The sequence below is a fragment of the Triturus cristatus genome, chromosome 6 (genome assembly GCF_964204655.1).
Source record: "Triturus cristatus chromosome 6, aTriCri1.1, whole genome shotgun sequence".
NCBI lineage: Eukaryota > Metazoa > Chordata > Amphibia > Caudata > Salamandridae > Triturus > Triturus cristatus.
The window spans coordinates 77,431,784-77,453,031 of NC_140589.1; positions in this window are offsets into that span (position 1 = coordinate 77,431,784).

Sequence of the window (21,248 nt, forward strand, 5' to 3'; positions counted from 1 at the left end):
ACCTGTCCCGTGATTGGCCAATCAGCCGCTGACAGTTTCTTATTTCTTTTGCCACCGTCCAACCACACGGGACCTCCGGCTGCAGGCTCATTCCAGCCTGGTTCCCCGACGGACAGGTATGATCTTCACTCGATGGGTTCCACCTCCCCTGTTTCACTTGATTACATTATTTTGAAGGCGCCAACTCTCGAGTGTTGTTTCCTAAGTGTTTTTCTTCACTTTGGTTTACCATTGGACAGATATGCACAATTTCATATTGCTCTGACTTTTCGCTCAGCACGGGTCACGTTTCAATCTTTACTCCCCCAGATTGATTCACGATGATCTTGCTGAGTTTAGTTTTCTGTGCAGACATTGCTTTTGGCAGTTTTCCCTCGTTTTTAGATGACCTACTCACTCATTTTCACACTCGCTCATGATATGTAAGCCACCATCCCTTTAGTAGTCTTACATTCTTATTTCAGAGCGGTGTTCCTTCCTGAGCGGTTGCCAGGTGGAGGTCCATTTTCCACCCAGTTTGTACGGGTGAGTGGATTTTGCTTCAAGTTTACTATTCTCATATTTATTGCGACTGAGCAAATATGTTCCACACATTTTCACACTGTCTTCCTTTTTGTTATCTAGGTGTTGTATGTATCTTTGAGGAGACGCGCACCCTACAAGCAAGTTGAGGGTGCCCACTGTATCCTTTGTCACGTTGTTTCCCCTTTGCAGTAGCTTCTAGGTCCTGATGAAAGCCGAGCCTAGTTAGGCGCCACGGCTGAAACATGTCGACCACTATCTCATATGTTGCTTCACTGATCAAACCGGATTTGTGTTGCCTCCACTTCTTTTAATCTAGCATCGGTACGGCATTGTTCAACACAAGTTTCCTGGCCGTCCCGTCACTAGTTTTAACACACCCCCCTTTTTTCACTACTACTACACCAGCACTGCAACCCCCACTCACTTCATGTCCAATTGTGGATTCATTCCCTTTCTTGGTGCATAATACCTACAGCACTAAGCTCTCACTTCTCGCTAAAGGGCCCTGCTGCCCCTTGAGATTCTGAGATTTTCTTTGGGATGAAAATCCCATGTGATGGGGTTAGTTACCCACGGTGATTGTATGACCATGGTTTCGGAGTTTTTCCCTTCCACTACGTACATTAGACCTCTCTTCCTCACCTTACATACCACCTTTTCTCTTTACCATTAGACCTCAGGATTTTTCTGTGTTATATGTACTTTGATGGGGGAATCAATCCTGCGTGGTCTCTAAACCTGCTCCCTCTGACCCTCCGGTGTCCAACCATTTTGTATTAGGGTAACCTACAAGTTCACCACACCTTACCACCCCCAAGGAAACGGGTTGGTTGAGAGATTCAACTGAACCCTCAAAGGCATGATAATGGGCCTAGAAGGACCCATGAGGCGTAAGTGGGACATCCTCTTACCATGCCTTCTCTTTGCTTACCGTGAGGTGCCACAGAAGTCTCTAGGGTTCAGCCCCTTTGAGCTCCTGTTCGGCCACCCAGTGCGAGGACCTCTAAGTCTGGTCAAGGAAGGCTGGGAGCAATCTCCCAGGAAACCTCCCCTGAATGTATATAGTTACATGCTGGCCTTCAGGAATCAGACTAGGCGATTCAGGCAACTTGCTGAGGCAAATCTGGAAGCCAGCCAGGAGGAGATGAAGCAGTGGTACGACCAGAATGCCACTCTGGTAGAGCTTCAGCCTGGACAAAAGGTATGGGTCTTGGCCCCAGTGGAGCCCTGTGCGATTCAGGATAAGTGGACCGGTCCCTTTGAGGTGGTGGAGTGCAAGAGTCCTGTTACCTATTTGGTGGACTTGCAGTCTCCAAGGAACCCCTTAAGGGTCCTTCATGTCAACCGCCTCAAGCCCCACTTGGAGAGGTCCCAAGTGGGCATGCTCTTGGCAACAGATGCTGGCATGGAAGAAGAGACCGAGCCTCTTCCTGACCTCCTGTCAGCCCAGGAGCAAGATGGGTCAGTGGATGGTGTCATCCTCTCTTCCGCCCTGACCCCGGAGCAACAGAATGATTGTCGCCAGCTGCTGGGACAATTTTCTGATCTGTTTTCCCTGGTTCCCGGTGTCACTGATTGGTGCGTCCATGATGTGAACACTGGGGATAGTACCCCCGTGAGGCACAAGGCCTACAGGGTGACTGACAGGGTGAGGGCCTGCATCAAGGAGGAGGTCTCCAAGATGTTTGCACTTGGGGTAATTGAGTCTTCAAGCAGTCCTTGGGCCAGCCCAGTGGTCTTGGTCCCAAAGGCTGCAGCGCCGGGAGCCACACCCGAACTCCGGTTCTGTGTGGACTACAGAGGACTCAATTCGGTCACCAGGATTGACGCACACCCCATCCCCAGAGCTGATGAGCTCATAGATCGGCTAGGGGCTGCCAACTACCTCAGAACGTTTGATTTAACGTCTGGGTACTGGCAGATCGCCTTGACCGATGGTGCCAAAGAGAGGTCAGCATTTTCCACCCCAGATGGGCACTACCAGTTCTGGGTTATGCCCTTTGGGATGAAGAATGCCCCTGCCACCTTCCAGAGGTTGGTCAACCAGGTGTTGGTTGGACTGGATTCGTTCAGCGCAGCCTACCTGGATTACATCGCAGTGTTCAGCTCAACTTGGGAAGAACACCTGCGCCATCTCTGGGAAGTGTTGATGGCGCTGCGCAAGGCAGGCCTCATGATCAAGGTGAGTAAGTGCCAGATCGGGCAGGGATCCGTGGTGTACTTGGGGCACCAGGTTGGGAGCGGCCAGGTGGCGCTCCTTCAACCCAAGATAGAAACCATCCTGAATTGGGAGTCGGCCAAAACCCAGACAGAGGTGAGAGCCTTCCTAGGTCTCACCGGGTACTACAGGAGGTTTGTCAAGGGGTATGGCAACATTGTTGCCCCCTTGACAGCGCTGACTTCTAGGAAGCAGCCCAGGAAAGGGATTTGGACTGACACCTGTCAGAAAGCTTTTGAGGCCCTAAAAGCTTCTATGTGCACGGCGCCCGTGCTCTTGGCTCCCAACTTCTCCAAAGAGTTTATCGTTCCGACAGACGCTTCAGAGCATGGTGTGGGGGCTGTTCTTTCACAGATTAATGAAGAGGGCCTAGATCAACCTGTAGCCTTTCTTAGCAGGAGCTTACTTCCACGGGAACAGAGATGGAGTGCTTTTGAGCGTGAGGCATTTGCTGTGGTCTGGGCGCTGAAGAAGCTAAGACCATACCTGTTTGGGTCTCACTTCCGGGTTCAGACAGACCACAGGCCCCTCAGATGGTTGATGCATATGAGGGGTGAGAATCCAAAGCTGTTGAGGTGGTCCATTTCCCTACAGGGTATGGATTTCACGGTGGAACATCGCCCTGGTACAGATCACGCCAATGCTGATGGTCTGTCCAGATTTTTCCGCCTTAGTGATGAGGAACTCCCTGGGGTAGGGTAGTTCTCCCCACTTTTCAGCTGGAGGGGACACATGTTAGACCTGGCACCTTGGCGTGAGTCTCCCTTCCACTTTTTGTCACTGTGCCTCATGTGTTTTTATGGTGTTGGCCGCTCAGAGCACTGTGCCACTGCCAACCAGTGCCACAGTGCAAGTGCTCCCTATGTAAAATGTATATGTTGGTTGGATTCCATGATTGGCTTATTTGGTTTACTATCAGACCCCAGTAAAGTGCACCAGGAGTGCCAGGGCGTGTAAATACAAATACCGCTGGTGGGCTCGCAGCACTGGTTGTGCCACCAACAGAAGCGGCCTGGTAAAATGTATCTAAGGTCTGCCAATGCAGAACCTGCGTGCAGTCTGGTACTGACATGCTGACTGGGCAAGTGCACACACTTGCCAGTTCCTAAAACCTTCCCTTAACTTCATATTAGTCACCCCTATGGTAGGCCCCACGGCAGGGTGCATTGTAAGCATAAGGTAGGACAAGCCCTGATGTGTGTGGAATGTCCTAATAGTGAATTACAGCCATTTTCGTTTTTCACTATTGTAAGGCTACCCTGTTCTCATAGGTCAGAATGGGCTGTTGAGATTGTTACATCCTATGATCCTAACAGGCCCAGGGAACATGGTAGAAGATCGAGTTTAGTATGCCTGAACTCAGAATAATAAGGTACACCTTTTAGTAAGGTTTATTTTAATATACCGCGTTTGCAAATGCCGCTTTTAGAAAGCTGGCCTTTGCTTACCTAACCATTTCAGCCCGCCTCTGCGTGATGTGTATCTGCTGTCTGGCTTGCGTGAGTGACAGGGCTGGGGAAACCCAGATGGGCAGGGCTAGGTAGCCTGGTAGAGAATAGGACGATTGGCAGGTAGATGGGTTGGAGGAGCGCACCTTGGCTCTGAATAGGACTGTGCTCTGCCACCACAATGCTGGCTCCGCCCCCTGTGGAGCGTCTGATGACTCTGCCCTGCACCTTGAATGAAGCAGCCTGCATCGCGTAAACAAAGTGCTCCAGAACTGGACTGAACTAGGCAAGGGCCCCCCTGGTCTGGGAGAACAAAAGAAATGTAGTATAAATTTAGGAGCCCTGCTCCTAAGAAATTAGATCCTGCTACAAGACGAACCTCTGCCTGAGGAGAAGGAACCGGGAAAGCTGTGGGAGGAATACTGTCCCTGACCTGGGGGATTGGCCTGCAGTGGTTGCCCTTCTACTGAAGGAGAGGAGAAAGATTGCTGATAAACTTTGCTTCAACTTGTGCTGTTTAAGATCTCCAAGGGCTTGGGCTGAGCTTGCCCCCTGAACGAAGTCCCAGGACCAGTGGACTTCACCGCCGTGTGAGAGAGCAGGAAAACGGACCGTTTTCCCTGGAATCTGGAACAGAACTGCTGCATGCGCTTCCCGAACGAAGCGTTCTTTCCCTGAAGCTTGCACCCGCTGTCCGGCCCGAACAACGTGATTGTGGCCCCTCTACGAGCCGTAGCTCGCACCGCAAAGGAGGGTCTCACCCCGCCTGAGCATCGTGACTATTGGCCCCTACGAGTTGCAACTCACAACGTAACGGAAGGACTGTGACCATACTGCTTCACCCCCCTACGAACGCGCCTTCCCTCTGCTTTGGGGAAAGCCGCCGCGCGTGTGGTGATCCCGTGCGTCTCCCCTGTGAGGAGCGTACGAGTGTTTGTGCCCCGCAGCGTGATCTTCAAGTTACCCATCACCGGCACGGCGCGAACGCCGCAACCCGCTGGAAAGTGCCCCCGGATGTCCGTCCCCTGAGCCTGCAACGCCCAAGGTCGCCGAGAACCGTAGTACGCATCGCCAGGACGACCCTGCATCAGAGATCGCACTAACTGCTGCGCAGCCTTCGTGACAACTTCCACAAGATAAAGGTACTGTGCCCGATCGCACCTCGAGGTGCACGCTCCTCCTTTGAGCGCCCGCAGAGCGAGTGAGACCCGCTCCCCCACCCGAACCGGGAACGAAGTGCACGGACCTTGTAACCATACGCTGAACTGAGAACTCTTTTTGCCAAGTAATATTGTGGACCCGCTTACACGTTATTGGGTCTTGTGATAATTCTGAATTCTATAAACAAAGTATATTTTTGATACGCCCAGTGTGAAGTCCATTTGTGGGGGTAACATTGGATTGTTGTATGTGATCACAAATGCTTAACCATTACGCCTAAGATAACGCCTTGTCTGCTCGCGCCAAGCTACCTAGAGGGTGAGCAGGGGTTATTGTTAGAGTGTACCCCCTTGCCCTGACTGGAAGAAGGACCCCCTGTTTGTCCCAGGTACTCACCTGTGTCACCCAAGGAATCCGGATTCTAACACAGATGATTAAGATAGTGAAGGCTCCTAAATTCAACTATGTCTTTGGTACCCTGCCCTTAATTATTCCAGCTTGTACCCTTCACGCTATAAATCGGAGTATTAAGAGGTTTATCTGGGCAGGCAGGAAACTGCAACTTAAGTCGTCAAGGTTGCATGTGGACTCCAGGTCAGGTGGTCTTTAGTTCCCTGACATGCGTCTTTACTATTTGACTAAACATTTATCGCAACTGGCTTGATCTGTTGGTTCCTGTTACTGATCAGCCAAATTGGATGATATGGAAGCGGAATATTGTTAAGGTTCCTGGGGGCTTTGGTATCTTGTACAATTCTCATGTCTTAGCAACCTCACTCTGTCCTCTGACTATTAGGGCTATGTGTGCTGCTTGGAGAGAGTTGGACCAACTTTTGAGAATGGATAGTACAGTTCATAGTACGCACAAATTTAGAATAATGAGGGAATAATTGTAGCTTGGAAACCCTTTAGATGGGTTCTGTTGGAAGAACGGGGAAATAAAAGAATTCGAGACTCCTTGATGGGGACTCACTTCGTTAATTTGAGTCATTAAAAACCGAATGTTCTCTTCCCCAGTCACAGCTTTGGAAGTTTGACAAGTGTGGCATTGCTTGAGAGGTAAACTAGGGTCAGATCCGATACATCTCTCAGCTTTGCCGGTCGTGGACTGCCTTAGACTGTGGGGCCATTCTAAGAGTGGTGTGTCTAATGTGTATCAAATACCTATTGACAATTTATACTCACATGAAAGTTGTCTTGTTGATAAATCCTATTGGTACGAGCAGTTAGAACTTAAATGCTCGGAGGGCGAATAGAAGGAAATCTTAGAGCATCACGATCGCTCGCTCAGAGAAGTGCGCTTAAAGTTTACTTACTTAAAAATTCTGCACAATTCGTATTGGCCTTCTTTCAAATTGTACAAAGCTCGTCTAGCTCCCAATACGGCATGCTGGAGGTGCTCTAGCGCAGAATGTGATTTGTACCACATACTTTGGTCGTGCCCAGCACTAGATTTATACTGGCATTGTATATGGGAAACACTAAGTTCAACTAGTTTTATTACTTTTGAGGAGTCAGACAAAATGGCTCTGTTAAATGACTTTGTCGATTTGCACAATATGACTTCCCATTGGCGTAGATGGATGTCAACGGGTCTTACGGTGGCCAAGATCAAGGCATTGGCGTGCTGCTCGGGTGCCCACGCATCAAGAGAGGATAGCGGAGCTTTTTAGATTAGCTACGTGTGAACACTGAATTTAAAGAGTTCGAGATCAAATACATGTTTTTGGTGAAGTTTGGGTTCCTTTTCTGAGGGTCTGTGATCATTGACTGTTTTCCTTTGGCATGTGATCACTACTTTTTCACCCATTAAACGAGGATGGTGTTTTGAGTGCTTACATTTTAGGATTGGTGTTTGGGATGATATTCTTGGGGCTTGTGGTGCTACATGTTTGTTCTAGAGGAGTGCGTTTCCTGTGGGGGAGGGTGACCCTAGGTATTCCCTAAACTATGTGGGTTAAACATAATGACTCTTCTGATCCTTATTTATTTGTTCATTGTTTTCTTTCTTGTCTCTCTCTCTTCTTCCTTTCTTATGATCTTATCATTCCTTATTTGGATCTAAATATTGCTTGGATGTGAATTTATCTTGAAAAACTGAAAAGACAAGAGGCGCTTAGCAAAACAGGAGCAAGTTGGTTTAATTAAATGCAGAGGCCAGGAGAGCATCAACAGAGTCGCATCTGAAGACAGTCTCAATGTACAAAAGTGTGGGACGATCATATATATAGTTAGTGAGGTACAATAAAATGATTTCACATTCTTAGAAAGCATGGGGGTCCTGGCCTAGTCATAAATCATAAATACAACCATCTGATAAGCGGTACACAGGTGGTTCTCGACCTCGGGGAGAGCTAGTGTGGGCCACTGTGTATGTGTCCAGATGTCCAGCATGGGGAACGCGTGATCACTACGTGTGGTGCGCATGAGGTGTCCTGATTGACTGAGTGTTCCTAACTACATGTGGTATCTAACTTTGTGGTATTTTAGGAACATGTGCCTTTGTCCAAACGTTACATGGGGGCCAATTTACTCAAGCTGTTTGTGGTATGGCTGCCTATCTGTGGGATTGATTAGGGTTTTCCCTGGTTGTGCGTTTGTCTTCGGGTTGAGTGTAACCCCACCTGTGACCTTTCAATCGGTAAGCCTGGTTAGGGTTGCAGAGCCTGTCTTACCATGTATCTCTGATGGGGAGGTCAACTTGCATGAATTTGACAGCAAGGGAACAAGTTCGTTATTGCATGTACATAGAACATGGTGGTCATTGATATCATATTTACCAACATTCTCATTATTATGCGTGTAAGTTGTCAAAGCATACATCGACATTGCTTTTACTGGTATTGACATTGTTATGCAAGGATAGTTTATGGCGCACATTGACTTTACATTTATTGGTATTGTCACTGTTGTGCATGCATATATCATAGTGTACATTGACATCGCATTCACCGATATTAACATTATTTATTTGAGTGTTTATGAGGTACATTGTGGGGTATTTTGCACGTTATTAATTTTTTTTAGTATTATTAAAATCACAATAAAGAAATGTTTAAAAAACACATCCCATAATTATCTCTGGGAAAGAGAATTAACTCCAGATGATAATCAAGCAGCCAGAGAATGTCACTCAAGAGCCAGCTCTCTGGCAAGTGGTGACCAAAGACTGGGGCTGGGCAGTGTGCAGATCCCTTAATCCTAGTGAGATCAGATGGTGATGCTCATGGCATCTCCTTAAGTTAACATGTTACTTTTTGCAGCTGCCTGCTGGCTGTCTTATTCACACTTGTTCAAATCAATTGGGTGAACAGGAAGAGTGACTCCCTCATCCTTCGAAGACTTTGTTGATATAAGGAGAAAGTACCCGGCAAGACCTACTACTTTCTAACACACACACAAACACTCTCTCTCTTATTGTCTCAAACCTCTCACGTTCACCTCAGTGACACTACGCATCCATTTCACATCCAAGGTAAAGTGAGGGGCCCCCGTTAAGGTAGACTGCAAGAATTTAAAAAGAAGGACGAGTAGGCCTCTTCACAAACCTGTCATGAGAAAACCTGTACCACGTAGTAATGCTCAGCTGCCTGTTTCACCTGTTTCGTCTCCGCCTGGGCATGTAGACAATGGCCTTTCACATCATAGGGAGATTCACAGTGGGAGAAACCCTATGTCTAACCTCGAGCAGAGTTGGGTAGATCACATTGGATCATCTCTCAGAGGACCTGTGACACTAGTGCCCTGGGCAGTAAAGCATGCCTGGTATGTCAGACATCAGGAACAGGGTAACACAAGAGTAACGCACCCAGGACTTTCAACTCTACGGCTGGACTTTGTCCAAAGACAGCAGGAGGTCTTCTGTGATGCCCCAAAGTAGCCTTGGTATCCTAGGTGGGTTGTTGGAAGAATATGTGCTCTGACATGTTTTGGAGCTGATTCGTGATCTAACCCATAAGAATCTTGCTAAATGAGCATTGGCAAAAACAACAGGTATGGCTTGTTTTAAGTGTATGTACTCTTTGTTTTAATAGGGGTAGTACATGTTTAGATGCTCAAATGGAAAACACACATATAGGCACCCATACATGTCCAGATAACATAGACATACAGACACACATGTTGTATAATACACACATGCTGTATTTTGACTAGAAAAATGGAATGAAGGATAGATTGATGGCTTTATGGGTGATTGTTTGTATACAAGGATGAACAGATATTTGGATGGCCTTTGGTGCAAACAATGGTGCTTACAATGGTGGAAGGATATATAAGATGGCTGGGGCAGTTCCTGCCTTAGGGCATTGGGGCATTGCCCCACTCATATTTGCCCCCCCAGTCCTCATGTGTGAATGAAATATAAATAAATTGCTTCTGTCAAACTTAATATTTGAATTTTGCCTGCACGCCCGCAGCAGTCAGATTTCAGTCGCTGGCAGTTTCTCTCATCGGCCGCTCTGACGGGGGTGGTAGCGGGACTTCAATTTGATAGACATGGTGCCAGGCTGGTAGCAGCTCATGGCACCTAGGCCCACAAAGTGGCAGTGCGCATGTCGGGTTGGATGGCTACCTTTCCACGGCCAGCACGACATGCGCACTAGAGGCTTCTCCCTACTGCAGATTAGTGAGTGGGGGATGCTGAAAGCCACAAACCCGTCTCCTAATGAGCGGTGAGTTTGCCCACTCAAGCCAATTGTGGCGCTGTGTAACAGCAATGGAGCAGCATCACTCTGGGATGGCTGAGAGACCTTGAGGCTGCTTCATTTTCCATTTCCACCAAAAGTTTTGCATTCAAATTCGCCGGCACATAACGTGCACGGGATGGCCGGCAGCCGGCAGGGTCTCACGAATCCATGCTTGTGGCTTCACCGAGTGCTTCCAAGCTACCCGCAGGCCAGACAACAACTCCCACCTGCTTCAGATCCAAGGGGTGCAGACCGACGACAGTGCCATGATCTACTGCTATGGTGGACACAGACAACTTCAGCAATGCAGCCAGTACAGAGAAGGCACCAGGGTCAGCGTGTTTGGGGGTAAGTCAGGCAAAGAACCAATCAAAGTAAAGTATTTGATGCATGTTTACACTCTGACATTATTCATAGCAGCATACATCCAGCATCAGCCAAGGTCAGACAATGTCATCTGACGTTCTCTCTGCCTACTCATCACCTTCATTCTACTGTGGCTACAACTGTGCCTTTCCTTTCAGTTCTTGTCGGTCTGCAGCCAGGCGTGTCTGAATTCATTTACCCCTGCAGCGCCCAGGGTTCAGCTAAGCTCCATAAAAAAAGTTCCCGTTGCTGTTGTGGTCCCACACAGACATTTTGTAAACCAGCACAAAAGAGGACAGAGAGGACTGTTGTTTCCTTATGGCAGTCACTCCTTTCCAAGACTGTTGGCGCAATAACGACACTCCACGCTGTTACTTGAAGCGTAAAAGGCAATTTTATTAGGACAAGGTTGCAATCATTTAGACTTTATCAACAGTACATAAGTGCAAGCGATATACATTTTCCATACCATACCGACTCATTCTCCCTTCAGCCTTCTCAAAACCATCTCACCTGTTTGACTCTTCCCCATTCACTCGGTGACCTCCTTTCTCTCCCCATTCTCACCTTCACTTGCCCTCCAAGCATCCTCTGTTGAATTTCCTTTGTTGCTCATTGCCTCCCGTGCCCGCTATAAGTCACCTGTGTACCGTTCTCCCCCCACCGAGGGATGGATCCGCCCGTATGTGACTCACCACCCCTCCAAAGTACCACAAACCAGGGAACCCTCATAGAGCAGTTACTTGCCCCCCCATAGTTCCTGTGCACCATTCTCCTCCCTACAGCCGACCCTGCGGCACCATGTGGCTTTCCTTCCACCGCAGAATTGCGTCCCGCGTTCCAATAATACGTCTGTGACATTCCATGACCGCGAAAGGTGCACACCATCTTTGAACAAGTCCACTTGTTCCTCCTTAAACTATCCCTTTTCCTGCGGGCCTTTTCCCTTGGTGCATGTTCAACAGTCCCCCATTTCATCCTCTGCGAGGCAAAATTCAGTCAACTTAACCAAATACCCGCCAGTTCCCTTTTTATTGAACCACAGGCCCTTTGCATGTATCTTTGCGTAGTGTCAGACCTGACATACTCATGAATACTTTATTCCCCACTTGTAACCACATATCTGGGCAGTTCCTTTTTGACCCAGTTTTACCCATACTGGCAACAGCGCCCACCACTGCATTCCACTTTTCCCCCACCATGTCACATTCTGGTTGCTGTTTTCCAGCCCGGTTACGTCCGTACACCTGCTGGTCCGCATCCTTTGCTGCCCAACGCACGAGAGAAGGGCTACAGATCCCGGTAACCATCCTGGTTCCCGGTCTACTCCCGCATCCTGTAATAGAAAAAAGAATGATTAGTCCTGTAATAAATACTCCCCCTTTCATAGCCCCTTGCCCATTTGCTCCAAACCCAACCTAGGAAACCCCTTTTAGTACCTAGAGCTTCACATACAAATTGTTGTACTCCCGTCCCCCCATCCTTCAACTTCCCACCCCCCATGGTCCATCCTGACCCCGCCGCCGCTACAGCCCCATAGCGTAGGAATTGTATCTCTCCATAGGCTTCCCCCCGCCCCTGCTACGTGGCCTTTGCGTAAGACCTATAATGGCCGGCAAGCTGTCGCTCTACCTTTCAACTTTTTGGAGAAGCAAATCCCCCCCCATCCAGAGACCTTCCCTCAAGTACACCTCCCCTCCGTACCAACACCTCAAATGAGCCAACACCGCTCTGTCAAAAAGACCCCCCTTTATTTGCCACCACAAACACGCTAGGCTCACTCGAAATCCCTTTCATAGCAGCCAATCCCACTTTGCCTGTTCTCCATAGTGAACCATACCGTCCTGTTTCCAAGTTTCGCATTCCCAGATATCCAGTTCCACCAACCCTGCGAAAATTTGCTCTAATTTCTTTGATTCGACCAATATGTAATGGCCCACTCTCCATACATCCTCGATGGTCCCCGCACTTCCTTACTCCACACATTCTTGTTGCGTCTACCATTTTGCACCTGCCAAACCACGTCCCTCTCCGCAACATCCTATGACACCCCAGCATTCCATCTCACTTTCCCACACCTCAAATCTGCTCTCCTGCATGAAATCAACACCCCATGGCACAGCAAACCTGCCCCCTGCCCTTCCTATGCCTGGTCTGCGGCACTCGATTCTCCCTGTTACCTCCTCTCTGCATACCCCTTGAGTACACCCCCCCAGCCCCTTATACACTGTCCTCGGCTCACGATCCTCTCACCCCCCAGTCCGTAGCAAAGAGAAACTAGGGCAACCTCCTCTTTCTTTCTCGCAACCGCACTCCCCCTTGTAAAGCGTCCAATTCACATATCCCCACAGACTGCCTTGGGCCCAACCGTTTCTCTCTGCACCAAAGCCCCTCAACCCGTTAAATTCTCCGAAGAGTTGACCTGTCCCTTCCCTACCCCGTAGGCTCCCTGTCTTTTGCACTCTTTGCACCCAGTTACTGCTACTCCCCTAGTACCCCAATGCTCCTTATGCCACAAAAGCCCCATTGAGTACGCTACAATGTTTCAGACCAGGCGCCCCATCCTTGCCCGGCACCCAGGCAAGTCTTTGCCTATATATATGCCCCCCCTTACGTTGCACAATGTTTGCGCCTGTTTACTGTGACACCCCTGGAGACCCACTGCTCCTTGTGACACAAAAAACCCCCACCAAATGTGCTAAACTTGTTAGTCAAGGTGCCCCCTTACTTGCCCGACCCCCAGGCAAGTCTTTGCCCATCAATATATGCCCACACCAATTGCGTATTGAGCGAGAAACCATGCATGTCCCCTCTTTATCCGCTTACCATCCATGCCATCCTTCTCAAATGCATTCAGAACGTGGTACGATTCACTGTGTGATCTCTAGTCCCCAACCCCAGTCTCACTTATTACTATGGGAGCCGAAGGGTAAAGGGGGCCACCCCCCTCGCCCCGAGGGCCACTGCTGCCTGCTGCTCCTGCCACGTGCCCCCCCGCCCCCCAGCAGCAAACTCCTGCCCATGGCACCTGCCTCTCTCTCCCCAGCTCTCACCCCCCTACAAGGACCCCCTCAGCCCCTCTGTGCATCCCGTCACTAGCCCCTCCCCAGGCCTGCAGACCCCCACTATGCTCGGCGGCTCACTTCCCGCCCCCGGGTGCCCATCGCGGCACAGGATACTGACACGTGGCCGATGCGGGCAGGCTCTTACTCTGCCTCCGCATGCCGCTCAGGAGCGCACTGCCTCTGCCCCCCCCACAAGCCACCAGACATCCCTTGTAACGAGCGATGGATCCCCCCGCCCCCGGTCTACTACCACGCCTCGTGATCTCCACCCAGCATGGTTCAAGCGGCGCTTCGCCGCACTTGCCATATACACCCAGTTCGGCGAGGTAAGCCCCCCGAACTAATGACCCGTGGGCACCTATTCCGCACTGTGTACCCTGCTACCCCGCCCATTAGCCCTACTAACCTTCGCTAATTCGGACCACTAACTTTCTCTCTGCCCTCCAGGTGGTGATAAGTGTCAGGAAATGGCCGGATCCTCCTCTCCTGACACCTTTTATACCCTCCCAACTCCCGCCCCCTTCCCCTAATCTTCTAATCCCTCCCCACCTTGTCCTTCCGGCCGTTGAGTGCATTGCCCTGGGGGAAGACTGGTCTGCGACCTTCACTTCCCTCAGGGGCCGTCATTCAAAGGAACAGGTTTGTTTGCCAAACCTTAACCCCCATCTACAGTCTTCTTTAACTTTACATACAAGCGCCCGTTGTGTATTTTTTTCACAGGAATGGGATGAGGGTAATGAAAGTCGCATGCGCGAGGCAGTTGTTTTTCAGAGGTCTCGGATATCTGTGATCCGCGAGACAGGAAGAGAAGCCTCTGGAATCAGTCAGCAGGGGCATATCAGTTTTTCTTTTACTTTAGTTTCTAACAACATTTAGTACCATAGTGCTACAAGGTGGCCTCAAGGTGGCGCGTGGCATTGAAGTGTGCATGTATGTAAGAATGTGTTGCAACAAGCTCCCCGACGATCCTACCTGGATTTGTGCTAGTGCTATGTTTCCAAGACTGTCTCCAATGTAATAATCCCCAGGCCAGAATTCAAGAGTTCCGTGGCAGGATGCCCATAGATCAGCATCAAAAGTCTGGTTATAGTACACCTTTGAATTACTTCCTCCATTACTATGAACACTGACAATGGATATGTTATGTTATATTCTAGCTATCTCGTCTCGATTTCGCTCTTAGTACGTATTTGGTCAGTACCAAGAACATGCTGGCAGAATTACAACACTTAAAAACAAGCATTTGCAATGCAATCGGTCTCTCCTTTGGGATCTTGTAAGTATTTAGCGATGCAGCAAATTATCGCATATAACTTGCAATATAGGGTGAGTTTTTTGATCTTGTACTAAGTAAACATAAACACAAGTTATCAATTTCAGCAGAGAGACCGAAGATTGAAGCGCATAAGTTCTCGTCTCATTTATAGGCGGTGTTATGGGCACAATCGCTTTCAGAATAAGAAGCTGGCACGTATGTGGAGGAACTTTAGGGTGTAGAGTTCTTGTAGCTCCAGAGGCCTCCTGGGAGGAGCATACACTCCCCGAGCAGACAAAACTACCCACTCAAGGTACCCTGCCCAGCTGTGCGCAAGCCCGGAGCTCTGCTGCTCGTATGCGAGGCTGGTCCTTGGTACTCTCTACCCAGCCCACCCTGCCACCATAAATACACAACACTCACGTGTCTATTCCTGCAGACTGAAGTTCTCTCAGTACCATTTCCTTCTGCAATGAAGTGAGGATACATGCCAAATATTTGCACGAGGACATCTGCCAGTACCTCTCACCTGGGATTGCAGGAGGATGAAAACATCCGACCCCCTCCATGCTAACAACACGCTGCGCTGGAGACCAGCCTCCACGCTCCCCCAAACTCGTCCATTGATCCGAATTGCCTTGGTTAGTCCGCAGCAACAGTCGCCTCGCAAACACATACTTGTTATGCTTCTGCAGAGCTGTGTTGACATTTTATTGATGACTCTGAGGGAATATCTAGTGAATGTATTTGTTTTTTCAAGCACAAATCACATTTACTTTAAAAACAGGAAACAACAGCGCCAATTAAGGGTGGGATGTGTTGTTGCACCCCTTAAATTCCACCCAGGAACTATGTTCAAGATTTATGTTTCGCTTGATAGTGTTTTATAATTAGAGGGCAAAGCTGAGGTTAAAAAAGTACTCTGTGAGGTCTGAAGCTTGAGAGGTAGCTCTGCTGTCCATGTCCGCTCATACCTCTGTTTGGTACTAATCCTTCCCACTGCAGAAGCTGCGGCGTACCTTTTGTGTCTCTCAAGTGTTTATTTTTAATGTGCCAATTTAGCTTGTAAGGCTGGAGGCAGCCGCATCAATTTAGGATGTATACGGCTTGAGAGCCCCAACACTACGCTACATACAACAAGATGTCCACCAGCCCGGAAAGGCAGCAGACACACGCCGTACCTTACAGTTGCAGAAGTTGCTCAGCGCGTTGGAGATGCACACCGGGGGGAGGTCGGGCAAGCTGTGTTCCATAGCCCCCCTGAGCCGCGGTCGGCTCCATCAGTGATTCCTGCTGCTCTCCAGCTTAGCACGCATGACAAACAAAGCGAGCAGCGCATGCACTGCAACGCTAGGCGAGAAGTAAATAGGAGGGCGAATTCAGTCAGCAAATCACAGGACAAACAAGCATTTAAAATGCAATAGGACTCGTATTTAAGCGAGACCTATTGCATTCGAAACCGAAGTGCGGGCGTCCAAAAAGGCATGAACGGGAGTGGGGGTGACGGGGAGGTGGTGCACCGAGAAGTCACGGACTGCGGGAGGGAAAGGGGGGAGGCTGGGAACAAAATACTTTTTAAAGTAAAGGGGCCAATATCCATGGAAGGACACAAATGACGACATGGCCGTCAGGAGGAGGGTCTAACAAGCCAAAAACCAATCAGAATGTAGCATTTAGGATCTAAGCCAATCAAAAAGATGGGCGGAGAGTGGGCGGAGCTTAAACAAAGCTTCCCCGCTATAGTGTATACTGCATGCCTCTAATAAGTAGAGGATTGGTAATCTGGTTCAATAAGTTGCACCTGCTCACTGACCGCTATTCCGGCTCGCACTTTCTGAGCACATGAAGCAAAGACTATCCACAGTGGGCACAAAACTGAGTGGCAAAATGAATACATCCTCATAACACATCTTTCAGTGTTTACAAACAGGAGGATGGTCCTTTTCTTCATAGGAAACCACATCATTGAGTTTAGTCCTGCACTACTTGAGAGAGAGGGAGAACACACAGGTGTAAGAAGTTATGTAAGTCGATTTCCCTTCATAGTGCCCGTGCACATGACTTCAACCCCCTCAGAGCTCCTCTTCCTAGTGCCAGACTGCTTAGGTGATGATCGGGCTATAGAAAGCCCCCAACACATAACATATTGTACAAAAGGTTGCATAGCAAAAGCTATAGGTAAAGAGACTAAAAAGGATGAATGAAGAGATGAAGTTTCAAATACTTTACAAGCTATAGGCTTTAGGAAGGGTTCTCTAGAAAGACAACCGTACAGACATTAATTTCATATAATTTTGCCTTTTTATTACTTTTTACTTGTTAGGTATCCAGTCTGCCACTCTTCTTCCTTTTATTCCCCAGGGTTCCCAGGCAACAACTAGTTGGCAAGACTTGAGCTTTGGTCGGACTGCTGCCTCGTGTCTGGAATATGAAGTGATAAGCAGTATGTGTTTTAAAAACCCAATTTCTACTGTTCAATTTAAACCCGTAGAACAATTTATAAAAATGGATCAAATGGGAGCCACATTAAACAAAAAAGGGATTTCAAGCTCGGTGCTGCAAGAACAGCTTTCATCTCCGCCGTCTTTTATGTAATTATTCCACATCATTCCAACCATCGCGTGGGATGTAACTATGCCAACTACGGAAGCTCGCCTGCCACAGGCCACTCATCCCGAACGTTTACGCCTCACCACTTTCAAATGTCACCAGCCACCACTGATCGATGGAATGAATTAATAGCTGGATTAATTAAAATGTGAATTGATTGATGAATGTTTGAGGAATGTTTGTAGGTGGATAGATGAATGTGTGGCCGTGGGTAGATGGCTATGTGCTTGAGTGGGGTGGATGATGGGTGCTTGGGGATGGGCCCTAGGTGTGAGTCGATTTATGTGGAGCGGTGGATGAATATAAAGGAAAGCCATTGATTAAGGAGCAATTTACTGAGATAGACAACAAATCCATCCAATCATGAGTCAGAGAATGACCCACAGTCCACTCTTTTCAGTACTGTATCTAATTCTGTCTGTGACAGATGGCTGAAGCTATCTGCTGCAAGACCATGGAAAGAGTAGTCTACTTTAATGGAGTCTAGTCGGAGACTCTGATATTTGTCGCTGATTGGGGTTTTCATATTCGCCATCAGGGCCCTGTGTTTGCACAAATCACATTACTTGCAAAATCATATGCATGTATAAAAAAGTTTTAGGTGGTAAATCATTCATTGTGCAAAGTAAGCAGGATTATATTATTACACTAAGGAGCATAAACACATTTCCATGCAAACTCACCCTTAGCTCGTTCATGTCTTGGCACTGAAAATATGGTTATTACGTACAAATTCAAGTACTACCATAGTGGGTCAGAAATAACAAAACAGATTAAATTATTGTCAACTGCATTACACATGCGCCGCTCTTCAATCAGGACCCTCCCTTCAGAGGACCAGCAGAGAAAATGTTCCAATAGGATCATATTAACAAAAAGTTTCATTTGAAGATAAAAACCCACAGTCAAAACTATGTCATAGCTTCCTGTAAAGTACTTCTCAGCATCTAGAGCCAAAGTTCATGAACAACAATATCACAGTGACTGACGTGTTGCATGAGTGAAAATACTACATCATATCGCTCAGATGCTGAAGTCAAGTTCTTAAATCTCTCCAACGTAAAGTCAATATTCTTTCTTATATATGTCAGTAAACAAAAAATACAAAAGCATCTTATCGGTACTGAGGAGCATATTCACAGAGCGGATCTGGAAGAAAAGGTTAGGGAGTGTCACCAGATGGATCCACCACCTCCCTGTTCAAAGAAGAGCGTTCCTCCTCCTCCTGTGTGCAGAAGCGAAGAAAGAAAAAGCATTAAAGGCTACAAAAACCATACAAGAGAGAAGCATTGGTACATTAATCCCTTAGATGTATTTTCAATTCCTCTTTCATATTTAGACCTGTGGGGATCCTTTTTTCTAAATCCAACATATATATTTATCTATCTTGTTTCCCTTCTTCTCTGTAACTGTGCTCAGTTTCCACCTTTACTGTTTGCTTTAACTTACTCAATCACACAGAATCTCGGGAGAATCCTGTTGTTGCAGGGATTCTGCCTAGGAACAGAACTATGCTTGGGATCATAGAACATTGGCATATAGGGACTGAGTCACCATACTACCTCAGTATCAAAGAGCCGAAGTCCGACTAGCTATAGCGCCTCACTTGCCCTCCTAACCTTTCCAGAGAAACAAATGAGTTGCCACCCCAGAACACAAAAATCCCGATCCTCTCAGGGATCGCGGTAACAGGACATACCCTTCCACTCTCTCACTCTTACCTGGCCACAATAAGATAACCAAGAGACACGAAGGAAGTTTAGAATATTTATTTAAACTATCATGCTCTAAGATGGAGTATTTGTGTCACAATTAGAAGACAAATGGATAGCAAAAAATATCACGAACATGGTTAGCAAACCATATACCATAAAAAGCCCTGTCATATTATAAGTTAGATTAGCTTAACCCCCTCCCCTTCTATTAAAGCACATGATTATATATAAAAGATCTCTGGGATGAGTGGCAGACCCCATACCTTAGCATACATAGATGGATGTTCGACACCTCAGCTGAGGTGGTTACTCTTTCATCAGGACCTTTTGTCAGTGAGTGTGTCTTTTAGAGCTCTTGTCCTTAGTTATATGACAAGACACGTGTGCTCACAAACAGCAGCTGCATTCTCATGTTATGTCTAGATGCTAGTGTCCGACCAGAGAGAATAATCAATCAATCAATCGGTAATTTGTAAAGCACACTACATACCCGCAAGGGTTTCAAGGCGCTGAGGGAGGGGAGCGGGGGGAAGCTGTTGCTACTGGTCGAACAGCCAAGTCTTGAGTTGTCTCCTGAAGGCTAGAAGGTCTTCGGTTTGTTGTAGGATGAGGGGTAGGGTGTTCCAGGTCTTGGCGGCGCGGTAGGAGAAGGATTTGCCTCCGGCTGTGGTTCTACGGATGCGTGGGACGGTAGCCAGGGAGAGGTCTGCGGAGCGGAGTTTCCTGTTGGGTATGTAGAAGGAGAGTCGACTGTTGAGATAAGCTGGGCCGGTCTTGTGGAGTGCCTTGTGTGCGTGGATCAGGAGCTTAAAGGAGATTCTTTTGTCGACAGGGAGCCAGTGCAGGTTCCTCAGGTGGGGGGTGATGTGGTCGTGGCGCGGGATGTCGTGGATCAGGCGTGCAGAGGCATTCTGGATTCTTTGCAGTCTGCTGATGAGCTTGGTCGGGGCTCTGGCGTAGAGGGCGTTTCCGTAGTCGAGTCTGCTGCTGACTAGGGCCTGGGTGACTGTTTTTCTTGTGTCTGTCGGGATCCATCTGTAGATCTTGCGGAGCATACGGAGGGTGCTGAAGCAGGTGGAGGAGACAGCGTTGACTTGTTTGGTCATGGTGAGTTTCGGGTCGAGGATGACTCCTAGGTTGCGTGCATGGTTGGTGGGTGCAGGGGGTGTCCCCAGCGACGCGGGCCACCAGGAGTCGTCCCATGCTGAGGGGTTGGGCCCGAGGATGAGGATCTCCGTCTTGTCTGTGTTCAGCTTAAATCGGCTATCCTCCATCCAGTCGGCGACGGCCTTCATTCCCTGGTGGAGGATGGATTTGGTGGTGAGGGGGTCCTTGGTGAGGGAGAGAATCAGTTGCGTGTCATCGGCGTAGGAGATTATGTTGAGGTTGTGGTGTCGGGCATTGTTATTTGACCTTGTCTATGGTGTTCAGACTAAATCCCAGGTAAAGAACAGAACACAAAAACATATGAAGGTTCTGTGTGAAAATACAACATGGCACAAAAACAAGCTTGTTTATGTTGTAATGTGTGCAAAACAAATGCGCCCTACAACGTGTACAACTAGACCAACATAGGGAAAACGAAAATGACAACGGGCCATGCAAGAAACACACAACACTATCACCAAAATGGAATTCTCTGAAATGTCTCACAACTGGATAATGTTTATCGCCATTTTCTGTTGCCTGTATGTGCCCAAGGACAAGTTTCTCAGTGGGATGGATAGTGCTACCCCCACACCATTCGGCACATTGACGAACCAGGACATATTTATTTTATTTATTTAAGTCACTTATATCGCTTATATCACATTGACAAACCAGGACATAGGCAACATAATTTGAATTACGCGTGAGAAACTTTGTAATGGGTTACTCCTGAGTTACACAGCTGTTTGTACACCCTTTGCAGCCTCTACAGGAGAAAAAGCCTGCCAAGCCTGCCATATTAGTAGTAGGTCTTTCTATAAGTACACTCTGCATTAAACCATGTCTCAGAGATATTATCCTTCTTTTTCTTATTTTTGGATTCTAACCGCCTTGGACTCCTTATTTTAAGTGGTTACAAATATTTAATTGTTCCTCATGTCCTTCTCTCGCTCCTCGTGCTTTTTAAATGGAATACTTGTTCTATCTCTTAATTTGACCCTGTGCATGACCTTCTCTAACACCCACTTGGGATAGCCTCTTTCTTTGA